This window comes from Meleagris gallopavo, chromosome 11, assembly GCF_000146605.3.
Source record: "Meleagris gallopavo isolate NT-WF06-2002-E0010 breed Aviagen turkey brand Nicholas breeding stock chromosome 11, Turkey_5.1, whole genome shotgun sequence".
NCBI lineage: Eukaryota > Metazoa > Chordata > Aves > Galliformes > Phasianidae > Meleagris > Meleagris gallopavo.
In genome coordinates, this window is record NC_015021.2 from 16,108,291 (window position 1) to 16,126,257 (window position 17,967).

Sequence of the window (17,967 nt, forward strand, 5' to 3'; positions counted from 1 at the left end):
TTAGAGTAAGACTAACCTTTTAACTGCTCAATTCTTCATGGAACCAACAGCACTTTAGCTTTATTGGCAAGTATCTGGCATCTTTGCATATAACTGATTAGAGCCATGGCTAAAACACAGGGAGTGGCCCATACTGCAATGTCTTAATTGGTACAGGTCAATAGCAACACATCAAATCCAGGCTGGCAACATAAGCATACAAAATATTAAGTGAAAGCCTCCTTGAGATTCCGAAACTAAGGAAAATTGAAGTATGCCTTCCCAATAGTCATAAGGTGAAAATATCTTAAAAGAAAAGGCTGTACCCCCCCACCACTACATGCACACAGCAAAACAACTGTCTGATCTACAGCAGAAAAAAAACCAGTTTTGCTTAAAAAATGAAAAATAAGATTTGATCGGTTTGAAGACAATTTTGTTTTTGTTTTAACAGACATTAAACAACATCACCAGAGCCAAAACTGGGCATTCAGTTGTAATACATACGGAAAACAGCAAGATTTCCATAAGCACCCCAGTTCCTAGAATCTTGTAGTTATTTAAGAATCCAGTCTAAAAGTGGATGTATCTAACCAATATGGGCAAAATAGTATTTTCAGCTCAGTTTCATTATTTTGAAACATCTGGCTCATGGCAGATAAACAGTTCAGGTCGGCCATAAGCACAGAGCTATTTTTCTGTCTGAGCACAGGCTCAGAGCACACTTCTCTGCCAGAAATACTTCCTGACTGATTTCTGGAGATACTCAACCATTATTTTCACACCGCACCACAACAGATCTTCGCACGAGGGTAGCAAAGGAGTGTGACAGTAACAGGAATCTTCCCTTACCAGCAGCAGAAGAGGAAGGCCATTTCCATAGCTTTTGTGGAACCTCTGAAGGAGCGTGCAGACTCTGCTCTGCCTTTGATGAGTAAGCCAATATGCAACTTACTTCGGCAAAACCCAGATTTAGTTTTGACGTGCTGCTCATTCATTTCCCTTTCAGAACCGAGTGTGCATCTGCTCACACCCATTGACGGGCAGTCCTGTGTTTCACTCTGACAACCAGCAAAGCGATTCTGGGACTATTACCTCAACCAGATGAAGACTGACTTCTCTTCACCCAAATACACTGCAGCACAATTCTTCAGTTATTTCCTTGCAAATGAGCCTGACAAGCACTGCTTAATGTCCAAACTAACTTATACAAACAAGAGCACAAACAGAAATAAAACTAGAAATAACAAACTTAGCAGTTGCGAGGCTGCACAGACAATGCAATAGAAAAGATGAATTTATCATTAAAGAAAACCCTAAACAGCACATGTAACATGTATTCCACATGAACCAAAGACAATAGTTCCTTGGGCAGAAGGGCTGTACTGACACCAGCATGAATATACTCTTTCTTTCCTCCCCTCAATTCCAGAAAACATGTATTGTAAGGACCAGTCTCAGCTGGTGGTGGGAAGATTCCCAGGTTCTATTGCTGAGTAATTATGCGACCTTGAGCAAAAAAATTCACTTAGTGCACAGTGTCTCCATTTACCTATTGTAGGATAGGTACATAATCACAACGCTTACCAACAACGCAGAAGGGTTGCAAGGCTTAATTAATTTTTAAACGCTTCAAGGTCCTCAGCTGCATAATGGCAATCTTTATTAATTAAGTTCTATTTATTGGCTATCACATCCCTTACTTATGTAAATACCAATCATTATCTTTATAGCAGCTCTACACGTTTTTTAATCCTTGAATTTTTTGCCACGTTGTAATCCAAAGACTAACATTTCTGATCTTCCAGAACTGGCTGATGGGGGAAGAGGGACAATGGCACATCGGAACTCGGCATAAAGGGGTCACATTTGCTCACCCATTGTAGTCCTTTTGCTCTGGCAGAGGTACACAGGAAGGCCACCATTTAAGAAGTGTGGTAAACTAATTCATCTGGAATCTGCGCAGAGCGAACAAGTTGGTATGGCTGTGTTTAGGAATTACATATTTTTTCTCCCCTCTTCCAATCCATAATGTGCTACACGGGCTCATTTTGCCATTTGCTCCTCACAAACAATAAATAGGATATCACCAGTCTGTTTAAACTCTGCAGTTCTTCCCAAAACAATAAGCCTCATTAACATACCGATTAGCGCTGCTTAATGCCCTTTAAAATCAGGTTTAAAACACGGTCTTTCTAATGCAAAGCTCAAAAATAGCCGTTATGCATGATCTGGCCATCGCACTGGTGGAGGCAATGTAGGAAAACACACAGGCTCCTACCCAGCTCCTTCCACAAGTCCCCCATTTAAGCTACGGTCACAGCCCCATAGGAACACACTCAGGGTTTTACCCACTAAGTTTAAAATGAAGCAGTCTTCTGGGATTCAGGGTCTTAGTCAGAAGTGCAAGTACACGAAGCTTGGTTCCACCTTAATATAAGTAAAAATGAAATGACACATTCTGTATTAGCAGCCAGGGAGGGAAGAAGGCAGAAGGAAGGAAATTAGTCAATGAAACATCATGGAAAAAAATAGATGGTGTTCTATTTTTGGATATACATTCAGTTCTTTGGGGAAGCAGGAGAAAAAATGCACAAATGGCTTTCATTCTGACAGTTGTAGGTGATCGCAGAAGTAATATTCTTTATGCAATAAAATGAAGCAGATGTTGTCTATCAAAAAAGGAGTGAGCATTGTCTTGTGCAGTAACACCTGATCTATTATTAATCCCTATTTCAGAATAGACTTTAAATGTATTGACAACTTCAAACAGAAAATGACAACGTAAAGGCTCTTTTAAACTCCAGGGGAAATCCAGAACTATGGGTAAAGTTACCATCAAGGAGGAAAAAATGAAAAAACCCACTAAACCATGTTTCTTTACCACTGCCCTAAATTACTTCTCATTAGTTAGCTATTATATGTGTCAGTATAAACAAATTGTTGGGTCCTTAATGAGCTCAACTCTGCCAAACATCTGAGAAGCCTGTTTGGAAAGGGATACCCCAACTTGGGAGCATTTGGAAGTAACTCTCAAATCAGCTAAGTCAAAAAGATAACTCACTTGAAAATGATATAATTACTTTCAGTTTGTTTAAAGCCAAGGAAAAGTTGACACAGTGATAAAAAGTGGGGTGGGGGGAGGGCAAGAGAAGGAGGGAGGAAAAAGGAGTTACTCTATACTGCTTGAAATTGGGCTGTTCTGAGGCCGAGGACCTGAGCTTATTTGAAGAAAGATTATCTTGACAAATTGGATAAACATTTTGTGCATGACAGGACGCTGATGGAGAGTCTGTTCTGCAAGCACACCTGGGGGATAGTTTGCTCAGTGTGTGACCAAGGTGTTCGGCTAACCCCAGTCCTCCCAGGGTGCTTTGTTTACTGTGTGACAGGTACAGGCAGATCCCGAGTCAGGCCCTGGTTCCCGCAGACCTTCCAAGATGCATTTTGCTCCCTCCCCCTTGGGACAGATACCTCTTGGCTAGACCGGGCCACAAAAGGCTCCTCCAGACTTCAGCAAATAGTTTGTGTTTAAGGAAACCCACAGGCTGGCGTGCCCCAGGCCAACAAGTGAAAAATGCACATGAAGCATCTCATCTCCAACCCTCATCTGTCAGCATTCACTGGAAGGAACCACTCTAATACCCTGAGAGAGCTCAGTGCTGAAAGAGAAAACCAGCTATAACCAAACTACTAGTTAGTTAGTAGGGTAACAAACCTTGTCTGTGTAGGATCTTCACCTTCGTGCAATAGAAAATGGGGTTACAAAACAATGTAAGGTTTTGCTCTGCCTTCACTTTCATGTCAGAAATGAAGACCAAACAGGCTGATGGCCACCACACACATTTTTGATTCTTCAAATAGAATTGGTTCGATCAGGAACTAGACCTACAGCTTTTAATTGCTTTCAATTTCTCTGGTGTTGTTGAAGTCATCCAGCTTCAAACCCCCTGGTGTTCTGGAAAGCACCTCAAAACCTTCCCTGCACCTGCTGGGGAGATGGGTTTCCCATCAGAAGAGCTTTCAGTCATTTCCTACCTCCAAAGCATTGAGCAGAGCTGGGAGGTCAGAAATCGAAGAGATGAATATTCTTTGGGCAAAGGAATGATCAGTGTGGGATTCAATTCACCTCAGGGTGGTATGAGTAGGCAGTAGGCAGCTGGTCACCACTGAGATGGGACACCTAATATTTGGGTAATATACATCCCCCTTCAATTTAACCATCTGCAGTGACCTGAATGAAGCACACCAACACCCTGCCTCCTGGAAACAAGATCAGCACTGAATTTAGAGAATTGGTGGAAAAAAAATGAAGAATTAAAAAAGAACACCATACAAGAAGAAAACTGGATCAAGATGTACTGCATGTTCAACATGGACAGCAAGGGATGCAAATGTGCAGCTAGGATGTAAAACAGTTACATCATTCCAAATCCTGACCTTGCCAAATCTGTTCCATGTCTGGGGACAGTTTACTTCCTCTACCAATCTTATTCATAGAAAACTACAAGGTATCCAAAATGAACAACTTGGATTTGCACCTCAGCCATCAGCCACAGGGGACAACTGATTTAAATGGGACTAGCCTTCTAGTAGTGCTTCTACCACAGAGGCAGCGAGGCACTGGTGACTTGCCATGTAGTACAGGGAAGTCAACACTGCCCACTGGCCCAAGGCAGGACCAGAGAGCTGTTCCTGGTATTTATCATTGCCAGTTTCTAACGCAAGTATCAGCCACTGCTACCGCTCTGCAGCTAGTTATTCTTCCTTTCTGACTAGTAGTGATGAACAAATAAAATAAAGGCAGAGCAGCTCCACAGTAAGGCTGCGTCACCTAACACAGATTTGATTTAGAAGCCACAGAAGCTGCAAGAAAACACTGCCAAATAGAAGTGTTTGAGAGTATTTTTAACTGGAGTAAGGAGGAACCTTCACTGATTTTCTCTCTCAAACTTGTCAAACCTAACCTTGCAAAACAGCTGCGTTCAAAAAGAGCAAAGTAGTAAAAGGTGCAGCAAAATTACAGCATTTTTGTCTGGGCAATTTACATTCCTACATCTACAGTACACTCCAAAACCAGCATGCATTTCTCTTGCAATTTAAGACAATAACCCATAGAAGTATCAGATAGTGCTCCTTGTGCGAGATAAAAATGAGTGGATAGAGATAAATAATCTCCATCCAGAAAGAGAAACCTTTGTAAGTAGGTTTGGACTCAGCAAGCAAAAACTGTCATTGTAAAGTGATTAGAAAACAGAGTTGAATGATAGGAAACAAATATTTTCCAGGATGTAACAGCCTAAAGAACACTACCACAAAGTTGATGAGCTCCTGAAAGTATCTATGTATCTCCAGCTTGCCCCAAGGTATATTTAGCTGATGAGAAATGTTCCTGTGATGCAATCCTAGCAGCTTCTATTTCATTACTTGAGCATGTTGTCAATATCCTGACAGAAGGGATTTTTCTTTTCAGGTTGACTGAAACAGTTAGGACACTATTTCATTTCAATTCATACAGTTATTAATAAAACGCAATTTTCCTTATTTGCCCACGATACTATACTGCACACACAAAAAGAACAATGGTTGTCAAAACCAGAGTTGGCCAAGCAGGAACATTCCAACATTTAAACACACGTGATGATGTGAACCATTGTGCTCAACCATAAGCACTCTGCAGCCAGAGCATCTCTGTTTACAGGAAGAAATCCAAGCTGCAGAGGAAACGACGACTTTGCAGTCTTACAGAAACTGTCAGGCATAGCTGAGAAAAATGTAAGAAAACTAACAGGGAAAAACCATGCAAAATCATTCTGAAGATAAAAGTGACTCGAGTCTTCACACAGAATTCCCCTCCCACTCCCCTTCTGCAGTATCCTGACAAACCTTCCAACAGTAATTAAAGAAAACCAAAAACATCTTAATCTCTGGAATAGTTTTCCCCTTCTCTTCCAAGCGATCCCCATCTTTCTGATAAACACACATTTGTGCTCAACAGGAGCTCAAGTTGGACCTCAGTAACTTGTGGCCCTGGACACCAATTAGATAGGCTTGAGCATAACGGGATCTTCCATCAGCACAACCTACCAGACTCCAAGGAAACAATTATATTTTCAAAACTAGGTCTTACTTTTCAGAAATAGATCTTACCTGATTCCTAAAATAGGGCAAAGAACGATGCCAGCAGGATGTCTGCAAACAAGCTCTCTCCATATATTCCAAGTGCAAAGATCAATGAAGTCACAGCATCCCCGTTTATTTTCAAAGTTTTAAAACTATATTTTTAAAGCCTATGTGGGACTGCTGACTCCATTTAGTTAGTCAATCGATTAAAAAAAAAAAAAGGAAAAACTACACACAACCCTCCAATTCTTTTGCTGCCTGCTCCAGCTCAAGTTAACTTGACAGCGTGTACTTACACCCGCACATCACCCCTATGTAATTTAGAACAACCTGTACCAACCCCATCACAAGAAGGTTCATTTCTGTTCCATATTTTTTCCAAATACTTTGTGACTGTAATCTTAAACATTCACGGCTTCAATTGCTTATGGGTGTATCATCCCAGAATAGCTATCCAAGGCCAAAGACAACCCATCCTTTACAGCAAAAGCAGCCCAAGCCCCATTAGCCGAGTAGGCAGATACTTTTTGCACAGAATATAGGGAAACCATTGTTTCATTTCTGAACAGGCCAGAGCCTGCATTGCACAGAGGAAAGTTCTGATGTGATGCAGATTTAGAGGAAGAGCCCAAAAGAGAGCAAGGGCAACACAGCTTCTGCCAGCAGGATAAGCCCTTCCTCCCCTGACCAGGAGATGCCTTCTGCAGAAGCAAAACTCTCTCATGGTGATCACCAAAGACAACATTGCACTGGCTGGTGGGACAGAAAATGGGGGGACACCTGGGAAAGCATCAGCTCTGAGTACAAAAAGAGACTCCTGCTCTTATGACCAAGGACATGAATATACTGATATTTATTTTCACTCAGTGCTATTTCATTTTCTGATATTTTGCAACTAAAACTACATAAACAGTCTGTAAACCACTCTGTAATCTTGGTAACAAAAGCCTACTGTGAGTCAATGCTTAAACAGAGTCCAAGTAGAAATATTATAATTTCCTGGTGCCTTTAAAAGCCAAATGCCCTGATCTGATAAAAAGCCACACGCATCCTCAGGCAAGTAGCTCATTTTAGTTTATTCCCATGTATGGGACAAGATGCTTTGTACATTGTCTCTGCAAACACCTGTTTATGTCAGGTCATGCTCTCATTGGAGTGCTGGATTAGTGCACGAGTAGGATGGACAACTTTGGGCCCTAAGCAACATCTCTCCCATCATTTTGAAATTAACAGAACTATTAGGCATACTATAAAGATAATTTTGTAATGATACAAATGGATTCATTCTGCATAATTTGCAGACAGCATGGATATTAAGCTATAAGTAGACAATACTTTTATAATAGGAAGCAGAAACACTGAAACTCCAATTTAAGCCAGAAAACCTTGAACCAAGAACAAGAATTTTTTAATTTTTTTTTTTCAAACCAATGTTTGCCATAGGGAAGCTTCTTTAACACCTCCAAACACATCTCTCCAATAAGCACTCCAATAAGCATCCTTTGAGACACTTCACTAATGGTTATTAAAGCCAATGAGAATCTTTCATTTTCAGAGGGGCCATTTATTCCAGTTATGGAGCCAAGTTCATTTCTTGCAGGGATGAACTCCTCAGTATCAACCTACTGTCCCTCCAGACCCTGTTCTGGCACTACTGCTCAGCCCCCAGCAGAAGCTCTAATAAGTTCTAATAAGAGGCTCAATGAAAAACAAAACTATCTTGCTAGAACACTATCTGAAATATTGACCATGAAGCATGCTTCATCAATACACATCAGTCCCCCCCGCACAGAAGACAGCAGGGGGCCTGGAGGTGCTGAGGAGAGGCATTGAAGCCAGCTTCCAAACTTCACATTGATAAATCCTGACAATATCACACAGCCACCTGCACACACGGAAGTCACATCTGTATGCCCTACGGAGGACTTGCAAGAAGCAGGAAGGCTTTAAATGGAGGTGAACAAGCCCTCTCCTCATCCATCCACACTGGAATTTCAGATCCTTCTCACTCTTCTATGCTAACCAGGAAGAGCCTCAACGTGATCATGAGGTCCATCTCAAAGTCCTTCTTTGGTCTTGAAAAATGACAAGGAACTATACTGCTTACCTTATTTCATCACTTCCATCTATGCATTTATATACACACGCACACACTCTGCTGACTGTCAACTCACCTAAACCCAGTTGCTAAAACTTAGCCTGTATCAAGAGTGGCAACTATGATAGGGGAGCAAGGATAGAACAAGGTATTAAAAAAAGGATAGGTATTTCACATTCACTAGCACATTTGACACTGCCTGCTTAAAGCTGTAAACCAAGCTTTACCCAAAGAAGCCCAGGGGCCAATACAGACACAGCTCTCAGCTTGCTTTGCTTATATCCCGATACCACAGATCTTTCTTTCTGCAAGCACTCAACTCTCACCTCCACAGGATAACATAAAGAAATGTTAGAATAGTCATGTGCTGTTCTCATTAACAACAAAGACAACAGTCAATATAGTAAGTTCGCTTATAGTATTTAGTGCACGCATACCCAAATGTCAACAAAGCACTTCAACACACATTGAACTCCTTTCCTTTTCACCAAAATTTAATTTCAATATTTAACTTCAAGCAATGTTAAAAAGTTCTGCTAAAGAAGAATAAGTAATTTAAGCCACATGTAGGGGGGCACTGGTGAATTAACACCATAAGGCTGAAATCTCCGAAACTAACAGAAACTGGGCTTTGTTGTTTTTTCCTCAAACCCCTAGATTAAGTTCCCTTCAGATAAAAAAAACCTAAATTAAGTATAACATTTGCCAACAGAACCCGCTTTCAGATTATTTTGTTTTTCTTTTGCATAAGCCTGCGACTTCCACATAATCCGCAAGCAAATAGCTCTATTCTGTAGATTAGAAATTATAAAGGACCATGTAATCAGCTGACAAAAGAACTGAAAACAACCCCAGAGGAAACGCAGAGCTGCAGGCTCACAATGTGCCGCTCTGTCAGCCGCCCACTCCTGCACCAGATCCTCCTAACATTTCTTGTGTCACGACTGGACTTTATGAATGGGACCGTAGGATGTTTGCTGGTGAATAATCAGCAAGGGAAGGGGCACGGCATCACGGACAAGGGGTCTGCTTCTGTCTGCTGACCAGATCCAAGCAATTCGTTCACTGCTTTCTCCTGCCACCAACTATGAATCACAGCTCAGCATTGTATTAGAGGCTGAATTGCTGCTCATTTCTGAACAATGATGCTTAAGAAATTAAGCTATTGTAACCTAAGACAAACTGCTCGTGCTTTGGTGGTTTTATTTAGTTCACATGCACCTAAATGTTTAGGTTCTTACACAGTGTCATCAACACTCCTACCACCAGCTCTGACTCACAGTTCAACACCTGTCTGTTTATTGTTCAGTACTCAGAACACAAGCATTTCTCCCCGTCTATATTTTTAATATCTATATAATCAGAAAATGTTTTCACTTTGCCCATTCGCCTCACGTGCACCCAACTACTGATATTTCTATTGCAAGTGAAGCTGAAATCCGAACCAATCCCATTGTAAGCAAAACTTCCCCTAATCTGATGGCAAATAACGAGCATTTCTCCAGCCATTCCTCCTCTGACTTATCAGTCAAGCTGATGGATGTTTAGCACTTACCTTAATGCAGATTTTTGCTTTAGCTAACATTTGTAGAAGCAGAATCGATTACAAACTGGAGATTACAGGGCTGATGAGCTTTCACGCTGTTGCAGTTGACCATGCAATTGGGTTTCTAAGTGACAGACACCACAGGACCACCTCAATTGGGCAAAATCCTTCTCACATTTCCACATATCTAACTTCATCTTCATTCAGCACTCATTTCCTACCTTTTGATTTGTTTAATGAGCTGTTTGAGTGCATACATGTACATATGTATGTGCTTTCTCTTCCTTAATGAAGGGATTCCTGTGTCGGGGTGCTTTCAGCACCACATCTGCTGGCACAGCTTCCAAGACAACTGCAACATTGCCCATGGCCTGAGAACACATGGTCCAGATGTGGATGCATTGCCCAAAGAAAGCCTTCAGATACGAGAGGTGGTAGAGGGCTGTTGGTCTCCATGAAACAATGCCTAGCAGCTCTCAAGAACGTGCAAGAGATCTTCCCAAATAAAGCTTTTAATCAGTAAGATCCTAAGCTGAAAAGCACTGTTACAGGTAATTATTTTTAAATATGCAAATGGAACCAACTTTTCTTCCTTCAATGGACTGTCATTGTCCCCCACCCCATCCAGCAATATATATTTACTAGCAATTACCAGAGCCATGTCTTTACTTGGATTCCCTTCCTGGGAATTACTTAGACAATTAGCAGTCCTTGTTATCTGTATTAGAATCACCAGTACTTGAAAACAAATGAAAAAAAATCAAGCCTATACCTGATGTTCACCAGCAGCGGTGGGAAAGGCCCAGCACTTGACAGAATCAAGCCCAGCAATAAAGGTAATAAGAATTTAACTCATCCCAAAAGGTCTCAACCATAGAGCAAATGAGTATCTCCAGGGGGAGAAATCCTATTAAAATTTAAGCAGGTAGATGGCATATGAAAGTAGGAGTTTTCCAATTAGCTAACTGCCTCTAGCCCAGAGCTAGTCTCAAATATTTTTTAAACAGTGATATTCCAATTCACATCTGTCAGCTGGAATATTTACAGCTTTCTAATTATTAAAACTGCCTGATCTCCAGAGCTGCAACTGGGTTGGGGCACTCTGAGTTCCTTCCATTCCATCAGGGACTGGCTAGCTTCAGAAAGCTGAAGAGCAACAGATGCCATGTTTCTCACAGTTTATATCTTATGCTCATCTTCTCTCCAACCATAATTATGACTGGGTTGCACCATCTCTTTTCCCCAGTGATTACTTTGCCATAAAAGTGAGCTCACATTATAAATCTTTCCTCCTCTTCACTGAGAGACTTCCAGAACCTCTATGCCCTACAGTCTGCTGCCACAAGCCTTGTGGAAGCTTGAAGCTTCTTATCACTAGGGGAGCTTTAGTTGAAGTTGAACAAAAGCATCAGGAGTTGCTGAAGGAAGAGAAAAAGAGATGCAGATCCAGTATCTTCACCTGGGCCTTAGCCACAGAGAGCTGTGCTGGAAACCCAACCTTTGTGGCAATGCTGCGGAGAACCATAAACTCATTAAGGTTGCAAGAGACCACTAAAATCACTGGGTCCAATTGCCCACCAAACTACCATGGCAATAACCAAACTACCATAACTGGCAATAAAGTCTCCCCCCCCAAAAAAAAAACAAAAAACATGCAATAGATTTCCAGCAGTTCTTTTCATAGCATATTTTTCTCATTGCATCACCAGTTCCAAGGTGTGCACCTACTGGGGTTCTGGGCTGGCAATGCATCACAGTGGTGAGGATGTCCACATGGAGATGGGAGATGCTGAATCTCCTGTGAGTTATATTTGCAGTGAAAAATGTTTACCCTTTGTGTGTTCCTCCCCAGGAACAACACAAATGCAGGCTCGGATTTTTTTAAGACACACTTGGATAAGTGCAAACACATCTCTTTTGTAATCAGCCCGGGCTGACCCTGTTTAGCCTGAGGTCAACGACCAGTGGCATCTGACCTGCCGAAGTTAATGCGGCAGAACAATGGGAGAGGCTTGGCAAGGCCTTATCCTATTACCTTTTTGATACCAAATTAATTGTTTTTCTCCTTCTCAATGATTCTCTGACCTTTCAGCTATATGTGTTGCTGGCACAGAGTGATGGATTAAATTTAAGCAAGTACATTTCTCAACATTGTCTCACATATTTGGAAGTTATTTATGTCTTCCTTTCAGTACTAAGAGGTTTAAGAACGTGCTTATAATTGCAACCCCATTTGATAGTTAAAGAAGATCCAAAATATTAATTAGTTTGGAAGTATTAGAAGAAAAAAAGGATAGATCACACATAACCAAAAAACTCACACTAATAGTGAAGAGACAGATATTCTCTATAAACCACAGGTAGACAATTCAAGATGTCTGATACAGCATTAACTGGTGATGCTTGTTTAACTGGCAATGCCTCGTTAATTGGCAAACCCAAATGCATTACTCATAGAATAAATTTAATTAGTCAGACTATTATTTTCCAGAAGGAGAAAATCCCCACAATATCACCATTGGGTGAGAAGAGCTTGCATGGAATAACTTCTGATCCTGGACACATCTTTCATATGACTAAGTTTTTTTTATTTCCTAGGAGTTGGACCACTTCACTGGATGGAATAAACTGAGGTGACGCAGTGTGACTAGCACCACATTATAAAACAAAGGTGAAGGAAATTTGTTCAGGTTCCCCTATCCCACCCCCATTCCACGTGTCAGTTGCAGTGATCAACTCTAGAAAAATGAATCTAAAATTCAAGATGTGACATCTGCCTGTAGGTGACGTAAAACATCAAGGCACCGAGGCCAAACACACATTTCTCACTTGGCTCAGTTTGGTGTAGGCACACTGGTCTCCCCTACCTTACACAGCTCACAGCACAGGACCCACATGAGTTCAAATAGTTCACCTTCAGACTCCATCAACTAAAGGAAATTGAATAAAAGCTTTTGTGTTGTCTTGAGACAACTACAAAATTCTATTACACCAGCAGGACCTCAGAATTACAACTTTGGTTCCTCATGCCCCTGAAATACACATTATTAAACCAATAAAACAAATACACATTATTCTGATTTAAGCAATATTAGAACATAAGAACAGGATCAATAGAAAGGGTCACACTGGTGGTACCACTGGGTGATTTCATTTATCCAACATACTTAAATATTCTCTCAATTCATGCTTCAAATACAGATGATTAAGCATACATATTAGCAAGATGAAGAGCAAAGGATTTCCTATGACAGCTCTGCTCAAAAGTGACAAAAACGACTTAAGGAGAAATTGGGAGAGAGGTAGTAAGAAGCTAATCTTGTTATAACGATTTAGGATTCCAGAAAGTGTGTGTGTGTGAGTGGGGGGGTGGGGTGGAAATCAGTCTAAATGTTCTTCAGCTTTTCCAAAAACACACATACCTACACTTAACCTCCAGTAAGAACAGGCACAGTAGCTTCTGTTTCCAGAACAATATACCAGCCTTATGCCAGAGCAGAACTTCACAGCAATATATTCAGAGTGCCAGAACCAAACTAGTGACATTCATAACTGATAAATAAGAGGAGTTTCATGAAGAGGCAAACCATTACCTATATATAAATGATCCATTTTGGGTCATATTGCACAAGCAGTCAACACAACTGCCAGCCCATGCAAGTCTTCGATATACTTAAGAGTCAGTATGTAATGCTGGTGCAAGGACTGACTTGACCCTCCATAAATAATGAGGTGAACACCATCACAATGGACTTCGGAAGAAGCTTCCAATTGATATGACTTTCTCATAGTAAGAGCCACTGGGAAAGATTGTTGTAACTTAAGTCATTATAAAATATTTCTGAAATTAAAAAGCTGGACTAGACTTACCAGCAAATACATGATGTACAAACTAAAGTAACTATCATATGACTTGACAAATATCCCATATTTTTTAATTTTATTTTTAAGAACAAGGAGAAACAAGGAGCTTTTTGGTAAAATTACAGTCAAAAGGATTGGCATCAACATTACCACTGTCCCAAGCACATGCTTTCCTGAACCATCACACAACCCAATACATAATGACTGACAGCTGTGAATGACAACAGCCCAAAGAGAGCCACAAGGGGAGTTGCTCCTTCAGGTCTCACACCACATGCAGATTTCCATGCGGTTTCTGTTGCAGACCCCAGAAGAGTGGGAATTGCCACCAGCACTGCAGGCAACTCATCATCCCCAGGAAGCACACAGAATCATAAGTTCACACAGAATACATCCTAACATTCATCCTTCTTCCTTTGACAAGAAGTCTCCCCTTTCAGAAACCAGGTTCACCTTCAGACTCCATCACACAGATCACACTACTTTCCTTATTCACAGAATGAGAAGAAGGGGGGGAAATGAAGTTACAAAGAAAAGAAAGCTTGTGCTAATTACGGCTCTCCCCAGTGACAGCACTGGGACAAAGAGTTCACCCAGCATCACCCATTGGAAATACCCAGGAGCTGAGCAGGCTGCACCAGGCTGGGATTGCTCTGTGAGCACTTCCCATGGCAGAAGGGGTAGCCTTTAGAAAGAGGTCAATATTCTGGTATAAAACAACTAGCAAAGCTAAAGAAAACTGTGCTTGTGTCACCAGATGATCTCTTGATCAGAGAGGAAAATCAACTCTGTTGCTCAGTTTGAACATAAGTTCAGTGACACCACTGCTTTCTTTGGGTCCATTTTAAAATACTTATATCTGGTCAACTCTGCTTATGATCACTTCTCCAGTGCAATAAAAACACCACAAAATCTTCTGGTGGAGTTTTGGCTAAATACACAGTTCAGTCATTACCTTCACATACCACCACCAACCCAGGAGCACCACAGCCTGGGGAGGGACCACCTCCCTGACCTCCTCCATCCACATTGGGCCCCCTCCCAATGCCACTCTGCTCAGATCACAGCTCACCTGGCATTCAGCATCAAAATAAACCTGCACCACATAACCACCCTGCTTCCCCTGCCCCTCAGCTTTCAATTACTGACTTTAAAGGTACGTTTTGAACAACATAGATTCAGATTGACCTTCTTACACCTTCCCTTACCTCCCCTTGCAGGCTCTTGTACTGCAGCTCAGAGTATAAAACCTCAACACACGACTTTGCTCTGAGCCCCCGCAGCAAGGGACAAGCCTCAAGCTGTTTAAGTCTATAAAGGTACATCCAGAGCCAGTGCAGGAGCTGCAGAGAGGGATCAGGGAGCCTGGCTCCAGCAGCTTCCAACCAAGTATTTAAACCTACCTGCCTGTTAAATGTTTTTAATGTTCATTTCCTGAACGCCGAGCAGCAATAACCACTCTTTGTTATAGCACCGCATTAGTCATTATTAAAGTCATTACAGAAGTTAATAAGGATAAATTATGCACAGATGAAAAGCCCGACACAGCTCACATACAGCACTTAATACAACTCTTTTTCTTTAGTTTCTTCCCTGCTGCTGGGAAAGACAGGCACCCTTATTTGATATGGCCCTGACTCGCACATTCACATGGCCGCCTAGTGCCCAGCACAGAGCTGCGTTGAGCAGCATTGCAGTGAGAGTTAGGGCAAGATGCTGACTTCATCCCCACAGCCCTCCTCTGGGGTAGGGAAGGGGACTGCTCTTGGCAGTCTTCTGCAGCACAGCCCATTCCCACTGAGGGCAATGACACAGCCTGGAGATAGATGTTAGTTTAGATGTTACCAAAGCAGCAAACATTGCCTTACTCAGAGTTAGTAACAACACAGCACTGCCCTCCAAGATGAAGAACACTTGCTTTCCCAGCACAGAATTCACTTAGTAGCCATTTACAGGTTAATACATTACTTGTTCCCAGCTTCAGCACAAACTTGCTACATTAAACCCAACTGTTTCAAGAGAAAAACCTGCAGATTTAAGCACAGTCACACAGCGCACTCACAGCAATGCTAAACAAACCAACCAACCTCCCACAGAACAGCCCTCATTACACACCCCTCTCCTCAAGCAGATATATATTTCCTGTTCCTCAAAAAAAACAAACAAACTGCATTTCTGAAACTACTTTGAAAATAAAAACAGCAGCAAAAGTAAAAAACCTTACCTAGAAGAAGCAGCAACTGCTAACCACCAAGCAGATCCAAAAAGAAAGGCAACCGGCACACAGGTGGCACAACTTATAAACTAATTACAGCCACAGCTGGGCCCTACTGAGTCAATTAAGCAGCTTTTGCACTGCAGAAAAGGTTACCTATGTGTGGCCTTGAGTGATACACCGAGCAGTAAGGTCTCAGTGTCTGAAACCAGAACGCATGCTACACCTTGCGCACAAAGTGCTCGCACTCAGAAGTAACAGGACTACACTGCATATCACCCAATGAAATAGTTAATTAGTAGTAATCTTACATTCACCTTGATTGCGGGCAACTTCAGTGCTACAGCAGGCAGCCAGGGTGGATCAGGTTGTGAGCACATCAGAGGCTGCATCCCAGCTGGCTGTTGTTATGGAGTCATAAAGGTTGGGAGGGATCTCTGAAGATCATTGTTGCATCTTCCTTGGAACCTGCCACCATCTGAGGCAATGGGCAGCCCTAAACACTGCCCCCCAAAAAACACTATTTGCAAAAAGTTGATTTACTTGAAAAAAAAAATAGTCCATTGTGGTCAAAGCATGGGCTTACACGTTGGCCCGTGCAGCCATTGGTGTTATACAGGTTCTGAGAAGCTAAGGCCGCCCTTCAACATCAGTCTCCATGTAAAGTTAAACAGTAAGGGCCAGTCTACAACATGCAATAAAACCAGTGGCAGAGACCTCTCCTATGCAGCAAATAGCACTGCCTGGCACTGCTCAGACACTGGGAGAGTTGCACAGAGGTGCTTATATCAACTCCTCTTTAAAAATTCAAGGCCAATTTGGGCCATGTTTGCCCATTCTGTGCAGATTTCAGGCTTTATTTTCAGTTGTACACCAGCACATGAGGAGTTTTAGCAGAGCAGCACCCATAAAGACACGTGGATCTGAGGGCTCTGCCAAGCGTGACATCAAATCTTCCAAAGAGTGAGGTTAGATAAAGCACCAGATAGCAGTGAATTCTTGATTGAAATAAAACACCGAACATTTCTCCTTGGCTGGCAACAGGTGAGTTCACAGGAAATATTTCCTTATCCACAGAAGTTTCTTTTATAGCAAACGCACAGGTTTCCCTGCCTCCCAAGAAAACTCTGTCTAACAAAATGTTTAAAATGTTATCAGCTTAGAAAAAAATAACACTATTTTTAACTGATGGGAAAGGAGCCCATTGGCTCTAAAGTTTCCATCCCTGAGTCGGGCGTTCAGTGTTGTTTGGGGCCTTTGTTCGGGGTAAATCAGCCATCAAAAATCCAGCCCTGCCGCTCCTCGCATGTGCTGGGCAGGATGACGGAGGGATCCTGCAGCCCAGGCACTAATTACCTGTCCAGACACCTCAGGAGCTCCTGCGAGCAGCTGGCAGGGGAGAGACCCGGCTGGGGTTTTCCCCATCCCCTCCGCATCCCCTATGGCTGTTGTGGCCACTAAAAAAATGTATTTACAAGGATGGGAGCCACTTCATTCCCACAGGGACATGGGCAACTTCGGTGTTCCCTCCTTCCTTGACTGCTTCAATGATACATTCACATGCTGGGCGGATAATGTCCCAGTGGAGTTTTATGGATGTTAAAGGTGGGAGAAGCATGGACAAACCCAGACCCATACCAGAGCATCTCTCATAGCACAGAATCACAGAACACCCCAAGCTGGAAGGGACCCCTGCACTGTTTTTGCTGAGGACTCACATTCATCGATGGCTGAACTCCAATGGTCATCAGATGGAACATACTCAGAGGTTGGGGGAGATGAAGGCATCCCCTGAGCACTGAAAGGGGAGCATTTATTCCAAACCAGCACACAATAATGACAGTGCCCCAGAGGGCTTAGTTTCTCTTTTTTACACCCTCTCAGTAACAGTAATATAGAATTTCCTTGAAAAAAGGGCAGCGGGAAAAGCTTCCCGCTGCTCCACGAACATGATCCCCAGCACTGCAGGATGGGTCTGGGGGTCCCCGGGCACCCTGGGACAAGGAGGGGTTCCCCAAAGCAGCACCCTGGGCATTGGGCTCACTGCACTGTGGGGTCAGTGGCTGAGAGGGAGGAAAGAAAGAAAAAAAAAAAAAACAGTAATAAAAAAAGCAAAAGTAAGAAAAAAATAAAAAATAAAAA

General features: G+C 42.2%; 1 long non-coding RNA gene across 6 annotated transcripts in view; it reads right to left on the bottom strand.

The window, feature by feature from the left end:
* Positions 1-17,904, bottom strand: part of LOC116217057 — a 306,245-nt gene extending 288,341 nt beyond the window's left edge. The window contains exon 1 of one of the 6 annotated variants that reach the window (XR_004160974.1): positions 16,143-17,904. This is a non-coding gene — a long non-coding RNA (uncharacterized LOC116217057). The remainder of the gene's footprint in view (positions 1-16,142) is intronic. The other 5 variants (XR_004160970.1, XR_004160972.1, XR_004160973.1 and 2 more) reach the window with 5 other exon arrangements.
* Between the last annotated feature and the right edge of the window lie 63 nt (positions 17,905-17,967).